The sequence below is a fragment of the Myotis davidii genome, unplaced genomic scaffold (assembly GCF_000327345.1).
Source record: "Myotis davidii unplaced genomic scaffold, ASM32734v1 scaffold135, whole genome shotgun sequence".
NCBI lineage: Eukaryota > Metazoa > Chordata > Mammalia > Chiroptera > Vespertilionidae > Myotis > Myotis davidii.
The window spans coordinates 3,960,655-3,970,801 of record NW_006289813.1 but is presented as its reverse complement, the minus strand read 5'-3'; the positions used below and the strand labels follow the sequence as shown (position 1 = coordinate 3,970,801).

Here is a 10,147-nt window from a genome sequence, read left to right as displayed (position 1 = left end):
CCCAGACCTGACGCCTCTGTCAGAGGAGTCAGGCCTGGGCAAGGGGCCGATCCTGCGATTGGAGGGTGATGGGGGTCAACGCCTGAGGGCTCCCAGTATGGGAGAGGGGGCAGGCTGTGCTGAGGGACACTCCCCCCCCACACACACACCCAGTGCATGAATTTCGTGCACCGGGCCCCTAGTAGTATAATATTAAGCCAAGATTTGTCAGTTGCAAAGAGCAATCAAACTAATCCTACTAAAGAAAGAAGTTAATTTCAAGGCTACATAAACTTCACAGATTCCAAGACAGTGAGACAGAGGGCGGGACTATCAGAAGCTCTCTGTCTTAGTGATGGTGTGGTCTCCTTCTTCTCTGATTCTTTCTACAGTCTACTCCAACTGTCATCACCTCAGTCATTTTTCTTTACCCCCTCATCTTATATTGGGCCGTTGGCCCAACATGACGTTAGACCGCCAATGACTGGATCCTCCCTCTAGGTCTCTTGATTCAAATCCTTGAGAAAAGGAATCTGATAGAGTGAGGTGACTATCTCTGGACAGGATCACCTATGTCCACTCAGCATGGCTGGAGCAAGAGAGTTTAAAACTAGAAAATTAAATTGGGTATGAATGATACATTGGTATTTTTGCTAAAAATAAATTTTTAAATTATATTTTTATTGATTTCAGAGAGGAAGGGAGAGGGGAAAAGGGATAGAAACACCAATGATGAGAGAGAATCATTGATCAGCTGCCTCCTGCATGCCCCCTACTGGGGATCGAGCCTGCAACCTGGGCATGTTCCCATGACTGGGAATCAAACAGTGACCTCCTGGTTCATAGATTGATGCTCAACCACTGAGCCACACCAACCGGGCTATGCTACAAAGAATTTATACAGACCACACATATTCACATTCAGTTACTGGGTATTCCACATTCTCTTGTTAAGGCCAGAAGAAAGTTTATTCTGGTACAGGCCTAAGTCCTAGAGACAAATAAAGCCTTAGAATAGACTGAATTCTGTGGGTGGAATAAATGAGGGCATAAAGAATACATCTGGAAGAAGTTTTAGCTTTGGATTGTCTGTCTATTCAATGACCCAAACGAAGTAGAAATGTCAGTGGGGAAAAAAAAACATAATTTTTTCCTAAAGTTATTTTTGTCCTATGACACTGAGGTTGAAATTAAGATGTAGATTCTGCTCTAATCATCCCTTCTCAGTCTTATTCAGCTTTCTGAAGCTCCAGGAATGTGTCTGACTCACAGGCCAGCCTTGTGAGTTCGAGTGACAAATGTTATACACAGTATTATACACAGTGTGCTTGGAGAAGCTTTCAGAAGGGTGTGACTACTCCAACAGGTCCCTGGCAGAAGTAAAAACAAAAAAATAATGATAGCAATGCCGGAAATCTCATCATTAAGGATTCATCTAAGCCAGTGGTTCTCAACCTTCTGGCCCTTTAAATATAGTTCCTCATGTTGTGACCCAACCATAAAATTATTTTCGTTGCTACTTCATAACTGTAATGTTGCTACTGTTATGAATCATAATGTAAATATCTGATATGCAGGATGGTCTTAGGTGATCCCTGTGAAAGGGTCGTTCGACTGCCAAAGGGGTCACGACCCACAGGTCGAGAACCGCTGACCCAGATGCGTGTCTAAATACCATTCCCCACTAAAAGGAATAGCACATCTTGGAAAATGGCTGATTCCAGGTCAAGGGCAAAAAAAGTTCAATGTGAGCCCCGAACATCTTGTCTCACATACTAAAGAAATGCTCAACTGGGTTGGGGGGTGCAGGGGAGGAGGCTATAAGGGGTCAATGGGAGGGAAAAGGGGACATATGTAATACTTCCAACAATAAAGATTTTCAAAAAAAAGAAGTGCTCAAAAAATAATTGGGTCATATCAAAGGGACATAGAGACTTCCACTGGTTAAATGTGGAATAATGATGACAGTGAATTATAACCTCCAAAAGTCCATAGTTATATTTAAAAGAAAAAAAAGGCAAGTTCCTTTTTATAAAAGAATGCAGCTAATAAATATAGATGGAATGGTAGAAGGGGGAAATGAACATTTTGCAACTCTCAACATAATAGTTAATCAAAGCAAGGATCCTCAGTGGATTTTTCAGTGATTACTATTGTTGGTGATGTTGGTTCCTGGGATCCATGCCATCCTCTCACTTCTATAGTTACAGTTACACCAGAGCTTTGAGTGTTGGAGACTGGCACCCAGGCTAGTCTGTCACTTTGGCAGAGAGCAGATACTTCGACATTTTTATAGCTCTTGAACTATAGTAGATCCAACATTTTGGACACAACATTGGGTCCAAACATTTTGAAGCAATTTGCACAGCCACTTTTCTGTACCTTCACAAGAAATGTGTGTAATTATATGGTTTTCTAATTAAGTGGGGTGGGGGGAGAAGTACACCTCATTGATTGGTTTTCATTTCTTTGTTCACTAATGAATTTGAACTTTTTTCTAATATGTTTACTGAGTCCATGGATTTCTTCTTGTGAGAATTTGACTATTTGTACAATTTGCTCATTTATGTTTTTAAGGCTTAGTGTTCTTTTCTCATTTGTTCAGTCTTCTATGGTCTATGATGTATTATGATTTATTTTTACTGACATTGAGGATTTTTAAAAGTATATTATAAAAGGCCTTTGTTATAGGAAAAGCAATAATAGAAGAGCTGATGACACTGCAGAGATGAATTCATTCTTCTTCAAGAGGTCATAAAATAAATACTGTAACTTTTTATTTTTTTATGTGCAAAGGCTGTTCTTTGTATGCACTCAAATTTGTCAGTATTTTCTTTGCTATTATATCTATTGTTTCTAAGCTTATAATTATAAAGATATCCCTTCACAATTTTCATAGCTGTTAATTATGTTTTATTCTGATTTCTAAATGTTAGTATTTTATTAGTCTAACTTTTAAATGTATCTGAAATGGATTTTGAGACTGAACAAAAATAGTTTAAAATGCAAAAAATGACAAATTGACTTTCAAAATGGACTTGCTCTTTACCTTTTATCCAGCTAAATTATGACTACAGTGGATGGAAGAAGACCATGAATCCAGGCATTGCAAAGAAGATAAATACGCATGTCAAAAAAAGGAGAGCTCAGCCAAAGAGAATAATGATAGAGAAGAAACTCATAAAATGTTCTTACTGAGAGACTGTTTTGGTTTTATTTTGCTGTTCTGATAGCTTGATTGTTGGGGGAGGGCTGCAAAAAGAAATGCAAAAAACTAGCTGATTTTAACTCGGTCTTATTGCAAAAATCCTGAACAATACAAGAACGAGCTTGAATGGCTACAGCTGGTGCAGCCTCGCCTGGACAACCTCCAGAATGAGGCCCAGAAATCAGGATTTTAGAAAGATTCCCAGGTGATTCTAATATGCAGCCAAGGTTGAGAACCACTGGATTAGCCAAACCATGACTATTACACTTTGCCGAGCAGATAATCCTTCTATTTCCTGAATAAACTCAGCAGTTAGGATTTCCTTCTTCATCTTTTTCGGTGTTCCTTTGATTAAAATCTAATGGATTTATAATATATGCACTTATGTTCTTTCATGACCAAATTGTTTACAGTTTGCACTCAGCTCCTTTCACTTTCCTGAGGCCTGTCTGCTCACCCCAGACGCTCACCTTTGGCTTCCAGGCAGTGTTTGTAAACAAGGAAAAATCATGGTCACTTTTTGCTAATTGCTTGGAAATATAAGAGACCCAGATGACAGAAATGTTCTCGGTTCCTGTTGCTTTCTCCCTGCAGAAATAATTTGGTTTATTGAATTCATACCATTCTTACCTTCAAGCTGGTGGACGGTATTTATCAAGCTGCTTTCAGACTTCACACCTGGGTAATTCTGTTGCTTGAATTTTCTCATTGGTTGTTAAATAATTGAACTAAGTTCATTTTTTTCTTTGTACCATAATGTTTTCGTTTCCAATAGCAAACAGCTTCTATCTGTTGAGGATTCAGTTGTTCAAAATATACTTTTAACTGTTTGAGGCTCATAGTTGAATTGTGTATCATAATTACAAAGGAGAGGATAGAAAGGGACCAGGAAAACGTCTAGTTTTAGCCTATCAACCCTAATGGGCCACAGTGGCTGCTAATTCTTAAACTGATATTATCTGGCCTTTGCTTTAAATGCATTTTTATTGTTGTTGTTGTTGTTGAACCACAGTGTCTAACAGATATAAATATCCCTTAAGTAAATGAATAAATGAAATCCAGAAATTTAAATACTATACTCCAGAATTAATTACAGACTATATGGCAGCCTAAAACCAACCCATTACAGTGATGAATTTGAAGAAAGTACATTAAATCATTAGACAGATGGGCCCATGCCTCATTTTAAAAATGTAATTCTCTTTTACAATTTTAAAAGCTAATACCATGAGAAGGCAATTTGGACTGTTTTCTGACTCTATTAGAAACAGCTGATTAACATTCCTGTTGGCTGCGTGTAATTCATATTAAAGGAAGGGGAAAAACTACACTTTCATATTTTAAGCTCTTTTTCTTGTATTGTGAGATCTGGTTCCTTTACCACCCAGCCTTAAAATACATTTCTTAGGTGGATTTTACCCATTACAAGCCCCTATGAAATGCTAGATTCCTAGGTTGGCTTCTTTTATTAGATTAGCTATCTTGTTTTTACCCCCCTTGGCCTTCCTGAGGGACTAGGTTCAATGTGGCCAAATTGCCAAGGCCAGGGGTCCTCAAACTATGGCTCGTGGGCCACATGCAAATACAAATATTGTATTTGTTCCCGTTTTGTTTTTTTACTTCAAAATAAGATATGTGCAGTGTGCATAGGAATTTGTTCATAGTTTTTTTTTAAACTATAGTCTGGCCCTCCAACGGTCTGAGGGACAGTGAACTGGCCCCCTGTTTAAAAAGTTTGAGGACCCCTGGTCAAGTAGATGAGGGGTGCTGGGAGGATGGGAAAAGCTGGGGCAGGAGGACACTGGGCACCTGTCTAGATGGGAGAGGAGAAGGGAAGGAAAATTATAAAGAAAACAGGAGAAGGGAAGAAGGATAAGAAATAAGGATAATTTCACTCTTAATGTTCATGCAGCCCACCAGTCAGTCAACCAACATTTATTGCGTGCCTGCTGTATGCTGGTGCTGTGCCCCTTCCATGCTGTGCAGGTGTCAAAGACACCGCTTCTTCCTGTCTTCAAGGATTGTATAACCTAGAAGAGGAGAAAAGGTGAAGACAATGATGTTAACAGAAGGTAGAATGAGATCAAGGCTGTGCATTCATTCATCCTTGAATTCCTCTCCTCCATTTTCTCTTAAGTCCACTCTAAAAAGGTTCTTACCCCCACTACTCCTTCAAAACCACTTTTAGAAAGATCACTCATGATCAAATGCTAAATGTAATGGCCAGTTCTCAGTCCTTATCTGATTTATTAGCAGTATTTGTCACAACCCACCATTCTCCTTGAAATACAGTCTTCTCTTGGCTTCCAGAACATGCACTCTTGGTTTCATCCTCTCTCTTCTGTCTCTTTTTGAATCCTTTGTTAGTTCTTCAACTTCTCTCATATTTCTTTATGCTGACATGTCCCATAACTTGATTGTCGTCCTCTTCTGCTCTCTGTCTACAGTCACCCCCTTGATGATCTCATCTAGGTTTATGACTCTAAAGAACACCTTCTTGCTGATAACTCCCAAATTTATAGCTCCAACCTAGACCTTCTGTCTGAACTTGAGATTCATATATCCAACTGGGCTCTTGATACCCAAACTTGAACATCTAATAAACATCTCATGTCCAACCTATCCAAAACTGAACTTCTGATCTCTACCGCCCACCTCCCCCCACCCCCCATTCCATCAAATCTACTTAACCTACAACTTTCTCTTTCTCAGTTTATGGCAAATCTATTCTTCTATTAACTCAGGCTTAAAACCTTGGAGTCATCTGTGGTTCCTCTCTCTCTCACATCTCATATGCAAACATTTTTGGAACTCTTATTGGCTCTACCTTTTTTAAAAAACTTAAAACTTTATCATTTCTCACCATCTTCAAAGCTACCACTGTGATCTAAGTAACCTGGTCCTGTCAGGTTTTCTTACATTCTAACTGATCTCTCTACTTCAACTTTTGCCCTCCTACCTTATACTATTATCAACCTGGCTGCCAGAGTAATTCTTGTAAAACTTAAGTCAGATAACTCAGATCATGTCCAAAACCCCACAATAGCTTCTCTTTTCAACTTATCATGAAAGCCAGAGTCTTTACAAATGGCCAAAAGTCCTCTGAGATGATGGTTTCTCTTCTCCTTCTCCTTGCTCACTTGCTCTAGACCAGGGGTGGGCAACCCCTGGCACATGTGTCAAACATGGCACGCCAGTAACTTTTGCGGGCACGTGAAACCCTCTCTTATAATCTTCCATTTACAATTTTTTTCTTAATATCGACTTTTTTATTTTTCAGATAATTCAGTGTACAGTGATGCAGCAGCAAAAGTCCCACTGATAATATCAAATGGAGTCATAAAGTTTTCTGTCGGACTATCAGTGTACATGTATACATTAAAAAATTAATGTATTTTTCATCATCATATACTGTGTTTTTGTTGCTCGAATGAATTTTATTATTTCTTCAAGGTTCTTCACATACATACACCTTAAGAGATATCAAGTAGGCATAACATGTTCTCAAAAAATTAGGGCTGGCATGCAGAAGAATTTTGGGTCAGAGATTTTGCTGGGTTTGGCACGCACTCACAAAAAGGTTGCCCACCCCTGCTCTAGACACACTGCCTCCTGCTATTTCCCCAACACACCAGGAATTCTCAGGGCCTTTGCACAGGCCATCCCTCCTAACCACTCTACCCCTAGCCCAGATGCCTGCATGACTAACCCCTTCCGCTCCTTTAAGTCTTGGCTCAAAAGCCACCATTGCAATTGGACCCCCGACCACCTTATTTAATGCTGCAGATTATGCACCTCCATTTTTTCTTTATACTTTAGTTTTTCATTTTACTTTACCTTGTCATTTTTCCATAGCAGTTATCACTTTCTAACATATATAATTTCCTTACTATCATCTGTATTGTTTGTCTCTCCCTGCTAGGAGCTGAGCTCCATGAAGGAAGGGATCTTTATTTTATGTGGTTTTTTTAAATTAAATTTATTAGAGTTACAGTGGTTAATAAGATTATATAGTTTCAAGTGTACATTTCAATAATACACGATCTGTATATTGCACTGTGTGCCCACCACAAAGTCAAATCATCTTTTGTCACCATATATTTGGCCCTCTTTACCCTTTAATACTCCCCACACCCTCCCCCCTGGTAACCACCATACTGCTGTTCATGTCTATGAGTTTCAGTTTTATATCCCACACATGGGCGAAATCAGATGATCCTTAGCTTATTCTGAATGACTTATTTCACTTAGCATAATATCCTCAAGGTCTATCCATGTTGTTGCAAATGGCAGTATTTTGTCTTCTCTTTATTCACTGATAAAACTCAAACACCTAGAACACTGTCTGGGATGTTGAAAGTGCTTAATAAAATTTTTTGAATTGAAATTGAATTCATTCAACATCCATTTGACAAATATATATTTAGTACCTACTATGTGCCAGGCACTGTGCTAGAGGCTTGATATTCAGCAATGAATAAAATAGACTTGTCCTTATGTTCATGAAACTCACAGACCATCAGGGATCACAGATTCTGGGCAAGTAATTGCAATGTGATGATTGTCACAACGGACAAGTAAAGAGCATTATGGGACATATATTAGGAAGCTCACTGATGCTAGGAGTCACAAAAAGCCTCCACAAGTTCAGACATGAATAAAATGTAGAGGGGAACCAACTAGTAGGAGGGCGTGGAGAGAGGTCTACACTGGGAAAACCCATTGGGTTGGTATTGATAAAGGAATGCCTACAAGGAATAGTTTGCTTATGGCTAGCAGCGGTTCTCAACCTGTGGGTCGCGACCCCTTTGGCGGTCGAACGACCCTTTCACAGAGGTCGCCTAAGACTATCCTGCATATCAGATATTTACATTACGATTCATAACAGTAAAAACATTACAGTTATACAGTAGCAATGAAAATAATTTTATGGTTGGGGGTCATAACATGAGGAACTGTTTTAAAGGGCCAGAAGGTTGAGAACCACTGGCTAGGGTGATGTGGGAAGGCAGCATGACTGAGACCACATGTAAAGGTAAATTGAATTAGCCAGGTAATACAGAAAGGATTGATAAGAGGGTGGAAGTGAGAGTGTGTCAGATGAAAAAACCAGTTTCAGCTTAAAATTAATAGGCAGGCACATGTGGAGCTTACATACTTCAGTTTGCCTGGAGCATAGGAATGGGTTCTCAAGGAAAGCACCGAGTGAAGAAAAGTAGGTTGGGGCCAGGGGCAATGAGGAAGTCCTGATAGATTTAAAAAATATATATTTTTATTGATTTCAGAGAGGATGGGAGAGAGCTAGAGATAGAAACATCAATGATGAGAGAGACTCATTGATCAGCGGCCTCTTGCACACTCCACACTGGCGATCGAGCCCACAACCCAGGCATGTGCCCTGACCGGGATTCAAACTGAGACCTCCTGGTTCATAGGTCGATGCTCAACCATTGAGCCATGCCGGCCAGGCCTGAAAGATTTTTAAGCAGAATTGTAACAGGACCAAAACTGCACTTTAGAGAGATTTAATTGAGCTGCAGGATGTAGACACTAGGAGCAGGTGAAAGCAGGGTAGCTGGGCCTGTAGGGAGAGCCTGCTCAATCTCCCCTTCTACTTTGAAGTCCCCAGGCAAGAACTCGTTTGCACTAAGGGGTGAAAGACAGACCATGATAATTAAAATCCACAGGAGACTAGAATGAGCACAGGAATTCCAATTCATTTATTTACTGTGAGACGTATAACGTCCCACAGACTGGAAATTCTCATGTCAAAAAATTGAACGTATTCTTTCCATCATAAACTGGAAAATCAGGACAAGAAGCTCTTTTAGAATGTGCAAGAGAATCATCACAAGAAGTTGATGAGTGTGAACTCCTTCTCTAACCGAACTCCAGTGAGCAGGGAATTGCCCAGTAAACGTGGAATCAGAATGAAATGCTAGCTGGCTGGGGGCTAATGGAAGGTATGATCCAGGTAGACCTCTGAGCCTGTCTTATAATTGGAACTTAGAGTTCACCAGAGGATTGCAAATTTAGAGTTTACCTGGATTACAATCTCCTGGAGAGCATTTGAAAAATACCAAGGCTAACACACACACACACACACACACACAATATTCCAGAATAACCCAAATACTATATCAAGATGATTTCTGATCCTCATAGCATTAAACAATTTTGCAACCTTGGCTTTTCTTTGACTATGCAGGCAAAGGATTAAGAAACAAATAAATTAAACAAAAAATGTTTAAAGTTTCCTTTTCCACTATTTGGATTCAATGGTAATTATCTCAGTTAAAAAGTAAACCAAATTGAAAAGTTTTGGACAGAGGTAAAATACGATATCTGAAATTTTAGAAACTGAACATTTTCTAAGTTTTAAAGACAATAGCTTGTCATCAGTAGTTTAAAAAAAATCCTTTCTTGCTAAAGTCTTTCCTGAAGGCACTGAGAACTTTTTAAATGAAATTCTTTATTGATTTCAGAGAGGAAGAGAGAGATACAGGGAGATAGAAACATCAATGATGAGAGAGAATCATTGATTGGCTGCCTCCTGCACGCTCCACACTGGGGATAAAGCCCGCAACCCAGGCATGTGCCCTGACCAGAAATCGAACCATGACTTACTAGTTCATAGGTCGATGTGAGCCACACCGGCCAGGCAGCACTGAGAATTTTTCTAGAGTCATACCGCAGGCCTTGGGGACCAATGCTCCTGAGACACAGTATCCTCTGAGCTCAATCAGTCTCAGTGGGATTTGGAAACAGAATACTGACAGAACTAGATATACTTGGGGAAGTTGGCTCTATCCCCACTGTCCCCAATCAACTTTTGCCACAGCATTAATACACCACAAACTGTCAAGGCTGCCCACAGCAAGGACACACTGCTTGCTTGCAGGTCTGCAGCTCACGGTGGCTCAGCTGGCTTAGACTTGACTCTGGGTGGGGTCTGTGTCC

At 39.8% G+C, this 10,147-nt stretch overlaps 1 long non-coding RNA gene across 1 annotated transcript in view; it reads left to right on the top strand.

The window, feature by feature from the left end:
* The window catches only part of LOC107182875, a 9,434-nt gene extending 6,257 nt beyond the window's left edge, over positions 1–3,177 (top strand). Inside the window, exon 2 of the long non-coding RNA XR_001513636.1 lies at positions 3,040–3,177. This is a non-coding gene — a long non-coding RNA (uncharacterized LOC107182875). The remainder of the gene's footprint in view (positions 1–3,039) is intronic.
* Positions 3,178–10,147: the final 6,970 nt, after the last annotated feature.